Raw genomic sequence first — 12,958 nt, 5'->3', positions numbered from 1 at the left:
TTAATAATTTTATTTTTTATAAACATATATATATATATATTTTTTCCCCCAGGGGTACAGGTCTGTGAATCTCCACGTTTACAAACTTCACAGCACTCACCATAGCACATACCCTACCCAATGTCCATAACCCCCCCCCAACCCCTTTCTGCCCAGCAACCCTCAGTTTGTTTTGTGAGATTAAGAGTCACTTATGGTTTGTCTCCCTCCCAATCCCAACTTGTTTCATTTACTCTTCTCCTACCACATTAACCCCCCATGTTGCATCTCCTCTCCCTCATATCAGGGAGATCATATGATAGTTGTCTTTCTCCGATTGACTTATTTCGCTAAGCATGATACCCTCTAGTTCCATCCATGTTGTCGCAAATGGCAAGATTTCATTTCTTTTGATGGCTGCATAGTATTCCATTGTATATATATACCACATCTTCTTTATCCATTCGTCTGTTGATGGACATCTAGGTTCTTTCCATAGTTTGGCTATTGTAGACATTGCTGCTATAAACATTCGGGTGCACGTGCCCCTTCGGATCACTACGTTTGTATCTTTAGGGTAAATACCCAGCAGTGCAATTGCTGGGTCATAGGGTAGTTCTATTTTCAACATTTTGAGGAACCTCCATGCTGTTTTCCAGAGTGGTTGCACCAGCTTGCATTCCCACCAACAATGTAGGAGGGTTCCCCTCTCTCCGCATCCTCGCCAGCATCTGTCATTTCCGGACTTGTTAATTTTAGCCATTCTGACTGGTGTGAGGTGGTATCTCATTGTGGTTTTGATTTGTATTTCCCTGATGCCGAGTGATATGGAGCACTTTTTCATGTGTCTGTTGGCCATCTGGATGTCTTCTTTGCAGAAATGTCTGTTCATGTCTTCTGCCCATTTCTTGTTTGGATTATTTGTTCTTTGGGTGTTGAGTTTGCTAAGTTCTTTATAGATTCTGGACACTAGCCCTTTATCTGATATGTCGTTTGCAAATATCTTCTCCCATTCTGTCAGTTGTCTTTTGGTTTTGTTAACTGTTTCCTTTGCTGTGCAAAAGCTTTTAATCTTGATAAAATCCCAATAGTTCATTTTTGCCCTTGCTTCCCTTGCCTTTGGCGATGTTCCTAGGAAGATGTTGCTGCGGCTGAGGTCGAAGAGGCTGCTGCCTGTGTTCTCCTCAAGGATGTTGATGGATTCCTTTCTCACATTGAGGTCCTTCATCCATTTTGAGTCTATTTTCGTGTGTGGTGTAAGGAAATGATCCAATTTCATTTTTCTGCATGTGGCTGTCCAATTTTCCCAACACCATTTATTGAAGAGGCTGTCTTTTTTTCCATTGGACATTCTTTCCTGCTTTGTCGAATTTTAGTTGACCATAGAGTTGAGGGTCTATTTCTGGGCTCTCTATTCTGTTCCATTGATCTATGTGTCTGTTTTTGTGCCAGTACCATGCTGTCTTGATGATGACAGCTTTGTAATAGAGCTTGAAGTCCGGAATTGTGATGCCACCAACTCTGGCTTTCTTTTTCAATATTCCTTTGGCTATTCGAGGTCTTTTCTGGTTCCATATAAATTTTAGGATTATTTGTTCCATTTCTTTGAAAAAAATGGATGGTACTTTGATAGGAATTGCATTAAATGTGTAGATTGCTTTAGGTAGCATAGACATTTTCACAATATTTATTCTTCCAATCCAGGAGCATGGAACATTTTTCCATCTCTTTGTGTCTTCCTCAATTTCTTTCATGAGTACTTTATAGTTTTCTGTGTATAGATTCTTAGTCTCTTTGGTTAGGTTTATTCCTAGGTATCTTATAGTTTTGGGTGCAATTGTAAATGGGATGGACTCCTTAATTTCTCTTTCTTCTGTCTTATTGTTGGTGTAGAGAAATGCGACTGATTTCTGTGCATTGATTTTATATCCTGACACATTACTGAATTCCTGTACAAGTTCTAGCAGTTTTGGAGTGGAGTCTTTTGGGTTTTCCACATATAGTATCATATCATCTGCGAAGAGTGATAGTTTGACTTCTTCTTTGCCGATTTGGATGCCTTTAATTTCTTTTTGTTGTCTGATTGCTGAGGCTAGGACTTCTAGTACTATGTTGAATAGCAGTGGTGATAACGTACATCCCTGCCGTGTTCCTGACCTTAGCGGAAAAGCTTTCAGTTTTTCTCCATTGAGAATGATATTTGCGATGGGTTTTTCATAGATGGCTTTGATAATATTGAGGTATGTGCCCTCTATCCCTACACTTTGAAGAGTTTTGATCAGGAAGGGATGCTGTACTTTGTCAAATGCTTTTTCAGCATCTATGGAGAGTATCATATGGTTCTTGTTCTTTCTTTTATTAATGTGTTGTATCACATTGATTGATTTGTGGATGTTGAACCAACCTTGCAGCCCTGGAATAAATCCCACTTGGTCGTGGTGAATAATCCTTTTAATGTACTGTTGAATCCTATTGGCTAGTATTTTGGTGAGAATTTTCGCATCTGTGTTCATCAAGGATATTGGTCTGTAGTTCTCTTTTTTGATGGGATCCTTGTCTGGTTTGGGGATCAAGGTGAGGCTGGCCTCATAAAATGAGTTTGGAAGTTTTCCTTCCATTTCTATTTTTTGGAACAGTCTCAGGAGAATAGGAATTAGTTCTTCTTTAAATGTTTGGTAGAATTCCCCCGGGAAGCCGTCTGGCCCTGGGCTTTTGTTTGTTTGGAGATTTTTGATGACTGTTTCAATCTCCTTACTGGTTATGGGTCTGTTCAGGCTTTCTATTTCTTCCAGGTTCAGTTGTGGTAGTTTATATGTCTCTAGGAATGCATCCATTTCTTCCAGATTGTCAAATTTGTTGGCATAGAGTTGCTCATAATATGTTCTTATAATTGTCTGTATTTCTTTGGTGTTAGTTGTGATCTCTCCTCTTTCATTCATGATTTTATTTATTTGGGTCCTTTCTCTTTTCTTTTTGATAAGTCTGGCCAGGGGTTTATCAATCTTATTCTTTCAAAGAACCAGCTCCTAGTTTCATTAATTTGTTCTATTGTTTTTTTGGTTTCTATTTCATTGATTTCTGCTCTGATCTTTATGATTTCTCTTCTCCTGCTGGGTTTAGGGTTTCTTTCTTGTTCTTTCTCAGCTCCTTTAGGTGTAGGGTTAGGTTGTGTACCTGAGACCTTTCTTGTTTCTTGAGAAAGGCTTGTATCACTATATATTTTCCTCTCAGGACTGCCTTTGTTGTGTCCCACAGATTTTGAACCGTTGTGTTTTCATTATCATTTGTTTCCATGAATTTTTTCAATTCTTCTTTAATTTCCTGGTTGACCCATTCATTCTTTAGAAGGATGCTGTTTAGTCGCCATGTATTTGGGTTCTTTCCAAATTTCCTCTTGTGATTGAGTTCTAGCTTCAGAGCATTGGGGTCTGAAAATATGCAGGGAGTGATCCCAATCTTTTGATACTGGTTGAGACCTGATTTAGGACCCAGGATGTGATTATTCTGGAGAATGTTCCATGTGCACTAGAGAAGAATGTGTATTCTGTTGCTTTGGAATGAAATGTTCTGAATATATCTGTGATGTCCATCTGGTCCAGTGTGTCATGTAAGGCCTTTATTTCCTTGTTGATCTTTTGCTTGGATGATCTGTCCATTTCAGTGAGGGGAGTGTTAAAGTCCCCTACTATTATTGTATGATTGTCGATGTGTTTCTTTGATTTTGTTATTAATTGGTTTATATAGTTGGCTGCTCCCACGTTAGGGGCATAGATATTTACAATTGTTAGATCTTCTTGTTGGACAGATCCTTTGAGTATGATATAGTGTCCATCTTCATCTCTTATTATAGTCTTTGGTTTAAAATCTAAGTGATCTGATATAAGGATTGCCACTCCTGCTTTCTTCTGATGTCCATTAGCATGGTAAATTCTTTTCCACCCCCTCACTTTAAATCTGAAAGTGTCTTCGGGTTTAAAATGAGTTTCTTGTAGGCAACATATAGATGGATTTTGTTTTTTTATCCATTCCGATACCCTGTGTCTTTTGATTGGGGCATTTAGCCCATTAACATTCAGGGTAACTATTGAGAGATATGAATTTAGTGCCATTGTATTGCCTGTAAGGTGACTGCTATTGTATATTGTTTCTGTTCCTTTCTGATCTACTACTTTTAGGTTCTCTCTTTGCTTAGAGGACCCCTTTCAATATTTCCTGTAGAGCTGGCTTGGTGTTTGCAAATTCTTTCAGTTTTTGTTTGTCCTGGAAGCTTTTAATCTCTCCTTCTATTTTCAATGATAGCCTAGCTGGATATAGTATTCTTGGCTGCATGTTTTTCTCGTTTAGTACTCTGAATATATCATGCCAGCTCTTTCTGGCCTGCCAGGTCTCTGTGGATAAGTCTGCTGCCAATCTAATATTTTTACCATTGTATGTTACAGACTTCTTCTCCCGGGCTGCTTTCAGGATTTTCTCTTTGTCACTAAGACTTGTAAATTTGACTATTAGGTGACGGGGTGTGGACCTATTCTTATTGATTTTGAGTGGGGTTCTCTGAACCTCCTGGATTTTGATGCTTGTTCCCTTTGCCATATTGGGGAAATTCTCTCCAATAATTCTCTCCAATATACCTTCTGCTCCCCTCTCTCTTTCTTCTTCTTCTGGAATCCCAATTATTCTAATGTTGTTTCGTCTTATGGTGTCACTTATCTCTCGAATTCTGCCCTCGTGGTCCAGTAGTTGTTTGTCCCTCTTTTGTTCAGCTTCCTTATTCTCTGTCATTTGGTCTTCTATATCGCTAATTCTTTCTTCTGCCTCATTTATCCTAGCAGTGAGAGCCTCCATTTTTTATTGCACCTCATTAATAGCTTTTTTTATTTCAACTTGATTAGATTTTAGTTCTTTTATTTCTCCAGAAAGGGCTTTTATATCTCCCGAGAGGGTTTCTCTAATATCTTCCATGCCTTTTTCGAGCCCAGCTAGAACCTTGAGAATCGTCATTCTGAACTCTAAATCTGACATATTACCAATGTCTGTATTGATTAGGTCCTTAGCCTTTGGTACTGCCTCTTGTTCTTTTTTTTGCGGTGAATTTTTCCGCCTTGTCATTTTGTCCAGATAAGAGTATATGGAGGAGTAAGTAAAATACTAAAAGGGTGGCAACAACCCCAGGTAAATATGCTTTAGCCAAATCAGAAGAGATCCCAAATCGTGAGGGGGGGGGGGAAAAAAAAAAGTTCAAAAAGAAAAAAAAATAAATAAATAAAATAAAAGAAAAAAGAAAAAAGAAACAAATAAAAAAAAGAAAACCAATAATGAAAAAAATATAAAAAGGAAAAAATATATATATATTGGATAAACTAGTTAAAAAACGTTAAAAAAGAAAAGGGTAAAAGTTTAAAAAAATTTAGCAGAAGAAGAGAAAAAAATTGAAAAAGAAAAAAAAATTAAATTAACTGCAAGGCTAAAGAATCATGGGGAGAAAGCCATGAGTTCCGTGCTTTGCTTTCTCCTCCTCTGGAATTCCGCTGCTCTCCTTGGTATTGAAACCGCACTCCTCGTAAGTGAACTTGGTCCTGGCTGGGTTTCTTGTTGATCTTCTGGGGGAGGGGCCTGTTGTAGTGATTTTTAAGTGTCTTTGCCCCAGGCGGAGTCGCACCGCCCTTACCAGGGGCCGGGCTGAGTAATCCGCTCGGGTTTGCTTTCGGGAGCTTTTGTTCCCTGAGCGCTTTCCGTAGAGTCCGGAGGACGGGAAGGAAGATGGCGGCCTCCCAGTCTCCGGCCCGGAGGAGCCGAGAGCTAGGGGTCCCACTCCTCAGTGCGCCCTCAGGGAACAGCGTCCAATTACTCCCGTCTGCCTGGCCTCCGGCTGCGCTCCGAGCTCACCGAGCCTGCGACCGGTTCAAGGTAAGCCCGAGCTGTGAGCTCACTCCTTGGCTCCGTCTCTGTAGCCGGCTTCCCTGTTCTAATACCTGCGAGCTCTGCGACACTCAGACACCCCGATCCTTCTGTGACCCTGCGGGACCTGAGGCCACACTGGCCCTGCGTGGGCTTCACCCCAGTTAAGCCTCTGGAGCGATGTCCCTCAGCGGAACAGACTTTTAAAATCCCGATTTTGTGCTCCGTTGCTCCACCGCTTGCCGGGAGCCGGCCCCTCCCCCCGGGGTCTGTCTTCCCGTCCCTTTGGATTCACTTCTCCGCCAGTCCTACCTTTCAGCAAGTGGTTGATTTTCTGTTTCTAGAATTGCTGTTCTTCTTCTCTTCGATCTCCCGTTGGATTTGTAGGTGTTTGCAATCTTTAGATAAGCTATCTAGCTGATTTCCCGCAACCTGAAGTAGTCTCAGCTGCTACTTCTCCGCCATCTTGACTCCTCCCTCTAGCTGTCTTTTTTTTTAAAGCTGGAATTTGTCATATGAAGTGAGAGGAGAATATAATTTTTCTCAACACCTAACCAGTAGCTTCATAGGATCTTTGTTAAATAATAACCATTTTTCTTACCTGCTGTCCCAAGATTCTTTCATAGAGATATCTGTCAATACAGCGGTCACTTATTTTCATTTTGTGGTAAATTTTGACATCTACTAGGACTAGTTTTTTTTTTTTTAATTGCCTTTTAATTTCAAAATTATTTTCACCAGTGGACGATTCCACATGAACTTAAAAATCATAGAGTCAATCGCACTTCCTGTTTCAATTTTTATGTCAATTTCACTTCCAATTTCATTTCTTATGAAATAATTTGGAAAGAAAATTATACATCTGTAATATGCAGTGTTACCATTCAGGAATTAAATATGCTTCTCAAAGTATTTGATTGTCCTTTTTGCTTTTCAATCTAGTTTTACTGATTTTTTATATTGTTCTAGTGTATTTCCTTATCATGTTCATTCCTAAGTATTGTATAATTTTGTCAGTAATGTGAATTAGGTGATTTTCTCTACATATTACTAAGATACAGATGATGAACATGAAAATAAGTGGTTATTTAATTTTTATTTTTCATTCATTTTGTTACAAACTTTCTCATAGAACTTGCTATTTTAGTTCATATGATGTCTCGGGTAATTTGCTTACTTTGTTAGTTAAATAATTGTAGAATCAAAATAAATAATTGTAATATCTACAAGTAATGGTTTTATGTTTTTAAATAGTTATAATTATATATTTTTACACCTTGTTTTTATTAATCAAATTTCAGGGGCACCTGGGTGGCTCAGTTGGTTAAACATCTGCCTTTGGATCAGGTTATGATCGCAGGGTCCTGGGATCGAGTCCTGCCCACATCAGGCTCCCTGCTCAGTAGAGGAGTCTGCTTCTCTCTCTGCCTCTATGCGCTCTCTCTCTCTCTCAAATAACTAATAAAAGCCCAAAAAAGATAAAAGAAAGAAAAGAAATTCTGGGAATTTCTTCCAGATACCAAAGAATAGCCATGAGAGCATCCATTCTTATTCTTTTTTTTTAAATTTATTTATTGGACAGAGAGAGAGAGCACAAGCAGGGGGAGCAGAAGAGGGAGCAGGATCTCCACTGAGCAGGCAGCCCGATGCGGGGGTCGATCCCAGGATCCTGGGATCATGACCTGAGCTGAAGGCAGACGCCCAACTGACAGCCACCCAGGTGCCCCCATTCTTATTCTTCAACATGATGGGGATACTTGGAGTGATTTGCTAATAGGTTTGAAGCTGGAATTAGTTTCAGGAAGATTTGCTTGTAATAGGAAATTACTGTTCTATTCCTATTATTAAGAATTTATTATTCTAAAAAAATGTGTAGTGAATTTTGCCAGAGGTATTTTTAGCTCAGGACTGGTGCGGTGTTGAAGAGATCAGGCTGGCTAGAATTTGAAATGCGGCTCTCCAGCTTGGCAGCGTTGCATCACAGCCTCTGGGTGGCTGCTTAGGCTCTGCTCTCCATTTCCTCATTTATAAAGTGCAGATAGCAATCATACCTACCTCATAGGCATTCTATAAATGGCACATGAGCTAAAGCCTGTGATGCGTTTGGCATTGCCCTTGGAATAGAGCTGGCACTCAGTAAGCGATGACTATTATTGCCATCTTTGAGATGATGGTATGATTTTTCTATGGGATAACTTAAGATGAAAGAATTTGAGCAAAGCAAGTCTGCCTGGAATGTTCGATTGCATGGCCCACCTTAGTGAGAGCTCACATCTGCCCACCCCGTGTTTGAGCCTCTGTGGTTTAATTCTTACTCTTTTTTCCCACTCTCAGTATGCCACTGACCTTAACAAAAATGTGTACTTGCTTTGTCCAGTCAGCAGGATTGAGAAACAAGTTCGTCTTCTACTTTTCAGGGCTCTGTTTATTCAGTTATCAGGAAGAAGGGTAGAGTTGAATCAAATACTAATTTTTCAGTGTTTTTTCCTTCTAGTTCTCTTATAGTGCGTGATATTGGGAAAGGTGCTTATTTTTGTCTGGGTATTGTAATGCACATAATATTCAGAAGGTTGTCAAAGCCTTCTGAGGGTTAGCCATACACAGATATATATATACCGAGGATTAGTCCTGTATGTGCATAAGCATGGGCCTCGCTTTCATCATCTGCCTAAGTAAGCTTACTTAATTCTCTAAGTTTTAATTTTCTGATGTAATTGGTTATTTATATATTCGAAGGAAAAACCTAACCCGAGGTTAACATTTCTTTATGGGACATTAGGCTTTGTCTACCATCACTGTTATTAGTAAAGCTCACTTTATAGTTATGGATTTGTGCATTACAAAAGTATCCATGATGTGTGATTATTTTTTCTCAATATGTATTTTGTAATTGTGGTTAAACCACTTTGTAATTTTATTAAAATTTGTTGTATGATTACTTTCGTGATAGCGATAATACTCTCAGCAAGCATATATGCATGTGCCTGCTGAGAGAGATTTTCTTTGAAATGGAAGGCCTTGGGAAAGACAGATGCTGCAGATCCTCTGGGCCTCAGTCTACCTTACTGGGTCATGCTTTTAAAGCCATCTCTGTTCTACTGGGGTCAGCTTGCTTTATGCCATCTCCCCACTGCCTCTCCTGTGCACGCTGCTGGCTCCTTCTCAGTCATCTTCTATGTTCTTTTGTGGGTTTAGGGAGAAACTTCTGACTTGCTTCCAGAGAGGAGGCTTGGTTGTGTTCTCAGTCTTTTTCTCTGCCTAGCTGATCCTTGTCTTGGTTCTTCCATCACATTTTACTGCCTCTAGAATGGGGCTACCCAACACATGGTATCCATTAGGGATTTCAAAGCTGAGAGGCAGGACCAAGCCTTCCCCCAAGTGTACTCTCCACTCACTTTCCCAAACATATCAACCCCCCGAAGGGGGAATTTACTGCACACGTGTCTTCTTCAACCTCTGTTTCTCTTAGGCTTCTTACGTCCTCATTGAGATATCGACTTGCATCCCATCCTTCTGATCCTGACGGTAACCTGTTGTCTGGTGTTTATGTATAGATTGTGTTTTTACTCTCTACTGTGAAGAAGCTCTCTCTAGACCAAGTCACATTTTCAAGGTAGGAGCCTCTGGTAAAGCCAGATGGTAGGGGTCTTCCAAACAGGAATGAACATTGCTTTAGTTGAGAAGAGCATAGTATAGTGGTAAAAATATGGATGCAAGCGAGGCTGCCTGGTTTCCTGCTCTGATGCTGCCACCTGTTTTCACTGTGTAACTTTGGGCAAATAGTATAATTTCTCTGTGCCTCAGATTTCTCAGCTTTGTGCTATGATAATATCATTATCTTCCTTATAAAGTTGCTGTAAAAAAATGTTAAAAATATATGCATAGTTTAGAACAGTAACTGATAAGTAGTACTCGATTATTTGTTAGTAATTATTCTTTTGATATTATTAGTCATAGTAAAAAACTATCCTTCTTTTAGATATTTGGAGGCATGGAACATAAGTGGAATGTGGTAAAGTGATTGACCTCACTGGAGGGAAATAAGAAACTTGCTATTGGCAAGTAAATGGAAATTTGGAAATAAAGGTACCTGAGTGAGTAGGACTTTGAAAGTGTTATAGTATGTATGTATGTATGTTTGTATGTATTGAAAGTACCGTGGTATTTAGGCATATAATAGTAAGCAATAGGAAGACTTGATAATATTTGGGTGACGGTAATGTTGTTATAAATGAACCCATAAGGAATACAAAGAGTAGAGTCAAAAAGTGAGAGAAAAGATTGAAGTTAAGACAGTTCAGCCTTAAGGAGACACAAGCCCAGATTAAGTTGTTGCAAATAGCAGCAGGGATCCAGGAAGACATAGAGATTACTGGCTGGGGTTATAGAGGGACTCCAGCCATTGTTGAATAGGAGAGAAATGGAGAGTTGTCAGAAGAGGGTACTGTCTAGGGAGAATTTTTTTTGAGGGGTAGGGGGTGGTGTGTGTTGGGAGGTACTCCTTTCTCTGCTGTAGTCTATAAGAGTTTTTGTAGGCCTGGACAGAAAAACTTTGATTTTAGGTCAAGTTTGAGATCGTGATAGGCTATACAAGTAGAAACATCCATCAGTCAGGAATTGACAAATAGTTTGTGTTAAGGGCAAGATGATAAATAATTTAGTCTTTGTGCACCAAATATGGACTCTTTACATATTTACATATTTACAGAATCTTCTTTTTAAATGTTTTAAACTCTTCCTCTAATTTTTTTAAAAAGGCAAAAAATGTAGAACAAAAACAAGCTGCAACCTGATTTGTCATCTAAAGACCTAGCTTGCCAACCCCTGCTGTAATTTATTGCAGAAGAACAGAATCTTGGCAGAGTTGTTGTGGGTTAGAGATCTAGATTTAGATTTCTTTCTTTTTTTTTTTTTTAAGATTTTATTTATTTATTTGACATAGAAAGAGATCACAAACAGGCAGAGAGGCAGGCGGGGGTGGGCGGAGCAGGCTCCTCGCCGAGCAGAGAGCCCAATGCAGGGCTTGGATCCCAGGACCCTGAGATCATGACCTGAGCCAAAGGCAGAGGCTTAACCCACTGAACCACCCAGATGCCCCTAGATTTAGATTTCTTCATCTTCAGCAACTATATAATTTGAGAAGTCATTAGTGAGCATGGATGCCTGTATTACAGTATTCTAACTAAAATTGAATAGTGTTATGAAGATAAAATGATATAAATATTTAAAGCAAAAGAATTTTTGTCTAGAACTAGGTTTTATGAAATTGTATTTTTCTTCTTGTGAGTCCTGTAAAGTTACTTTGTAAGAACTTCTCTTTCAACTAGATACCAAAGTAAGTTCAATAAAATTAATATAGATACGTTTCTAAAATACTCATGAGAATGTAACATAACCATTTCAGGGAATTCATGATTTCATAGTTCCACAGAAATTAACACAAAGTTATGTTTGACTTGCTGGGTGTCACGGGTGTCACAGAGACAAAAAGTGTTACTTTCCGTCTATGATGCTGTCATCATGATAAATGATAGAATGAAACCAGACATAAGAATTGTAGCTGATGTGGGAGAGAGAGGTTCTTGTCTCATGGGGTCTAAGAATGAATCCCTCAGACAAAGGAGAGTGAGTAAAGTAATAGAAGTTTATTAAGCAAGGATACAGGAGAAAAGCTCTCAGGAGTGAGAGGGGCCCCTACAGGTTGCCACTGAAGGCTTTTAGGGATCTCTTTTATAAAAAACTAACCAGGGAACTTAAATCTGTATAACATCTCTATTGATTGCACCGTTGAGTAAGGACTAGTGATAACCCCTTCAGTGGCGTCCTTTTTAGGGTCCAGTAATTCTTGGTTGGTCACAAGTAGCTGTTATAAAAGACCCCACCTCTGACATCTAAGACTGGATGGTCTGGTTTGTTCCCTTATCTCTGGTTTCCTTTCATCTCCTACGTTTTGAATTTTGTGAGCCTGATCCTATGGCCCCGTGCCTGTCTCTCCCTGCCTAGCCCTGCCTACCCCTGCCTGTCCCTATTCATAACCAACTGCCCTTCACTTTAAGACATTGAGATTATTTATATTTTAACTGTGGGGTTGGAGGGAGTTGTATTCTTTTAAGACTGACCAAAGTAAATGCGTATAGAAAGAATTAATAAAACAATTTGAGTTCTTTAATTCTATCCAAATTAACCAGAATCAATGGTACAATTTAAAGAAGGCTCTTAAGCTAGCCAAAATTAATGAGTCCATTTATTCCCTTGATTCAAGTAGATTACTAGAGAGTAAGTACATTTTCCTAGCTGACATTTATTGATTGTAAATTTAGCCAAGGCATTTTGTATTTTACAACAAATTTCTAGAGAGATTCAGTCTTTTTCGTTAAAACCCAGAAATTATTTTGTTTTAGTTAAGGTGATGCTTTATTTCTGATAAACTTTTGAAATCCACAGAGACTGTTACTTTCTTATGGATGCAGAGTTCAGATTACAGAGAGTAGTTTTAGATGAACTCAGTATTATGTTCAGTTTCAAGTTCTCAGTTTTAAGAGAAACATTGATAAGTAGAATTTGACTTAGGAGAAGACAACCAAGAATATAAAATATCTAGGTACTAACTCAAGTGAAAAATAGCCAAAACAATGAGCATGGAAAAGAAAAAACTTGGAGGGGCTAGGGGTGTGTTTATAGGGGGTGGGGGAGCTACCCACCAAAATGATGTATATAATTTTTCTTGAATATTTAAAATAGCTGAGGAGGCACCAGTGGATTCATTTATCCGTTCATCCATCTATCTGTCCACACATTCATCCATCCAGCCTTAAAAATATACCCTTCTTTACTGCATTCGCCATGCATGTGCTTGAGATACAAAGATGCATTAGGTAAGCCCAACCTGAAGAAAGTCACAGACTAAAAGGGAGGCTCAGTTTTGTGGACACACTAACTAACTGGGTAAACTAATCAGACTTTGTTTTCTCCTCTTTAAATCTGGATAGTAATGATAACTAGCTCATAGGTTATGTTGGGAAAAAAGGAGGTTGTGAAAAGTACTTCAGAGTGTTATGGAAGGTTAGATGATCTCATGTTATAT

General features: G+C 39.0%; 1 protein-coding gene across 2 annotated transcripts in view; it reads left to right on the top strand.

Moving 5' to 3' along the window:
- IL15 (interleukin 15) overlaps positions 1-12,958 on the top strand; it is a 95,300-nt gene that overhangs the window by 42,293 nt on the left and 40,049 nt on the right. Inside the window, exon 1 of one of the 2 annotated variants that reach the window (XM_032857152.1) lies at positions 9,854-9,960. The exons of the other annotated variant lie outside the window; for it this stretch is intronic. The gene's annotated coding sequence lies outside the window, so the exon portion shown is untranslated. Of the gene's footprint in view, positions 1-9,853; positions 9,961-12,958 lie in introns of those variants that run through there. 2 annotated transcript variants of the gene reach the window in all.

This window comes from Lontra canadensis, unplaced genomic scaffold, assembly GCF_010015895.1.
Source record: "Lontra canadensis isolate GAN:19392208 unplaced genomic scaffold, GSC_riverotter_1.0 scaffold1, whole genome shotgun sequence".
Classification (NCBI taxonomy): domain Eukaryota; kingdom Metazoa; phylum Chordata; class Mammalia; order Carnivora; family Mustelidae; genus Lontra; species Lontra canadensis.
The sequence above is the reverse complement of the archived record's forward strand: the minus strand, read 5'-3'. Positions and strand labels throughout refer to the sequence as shown.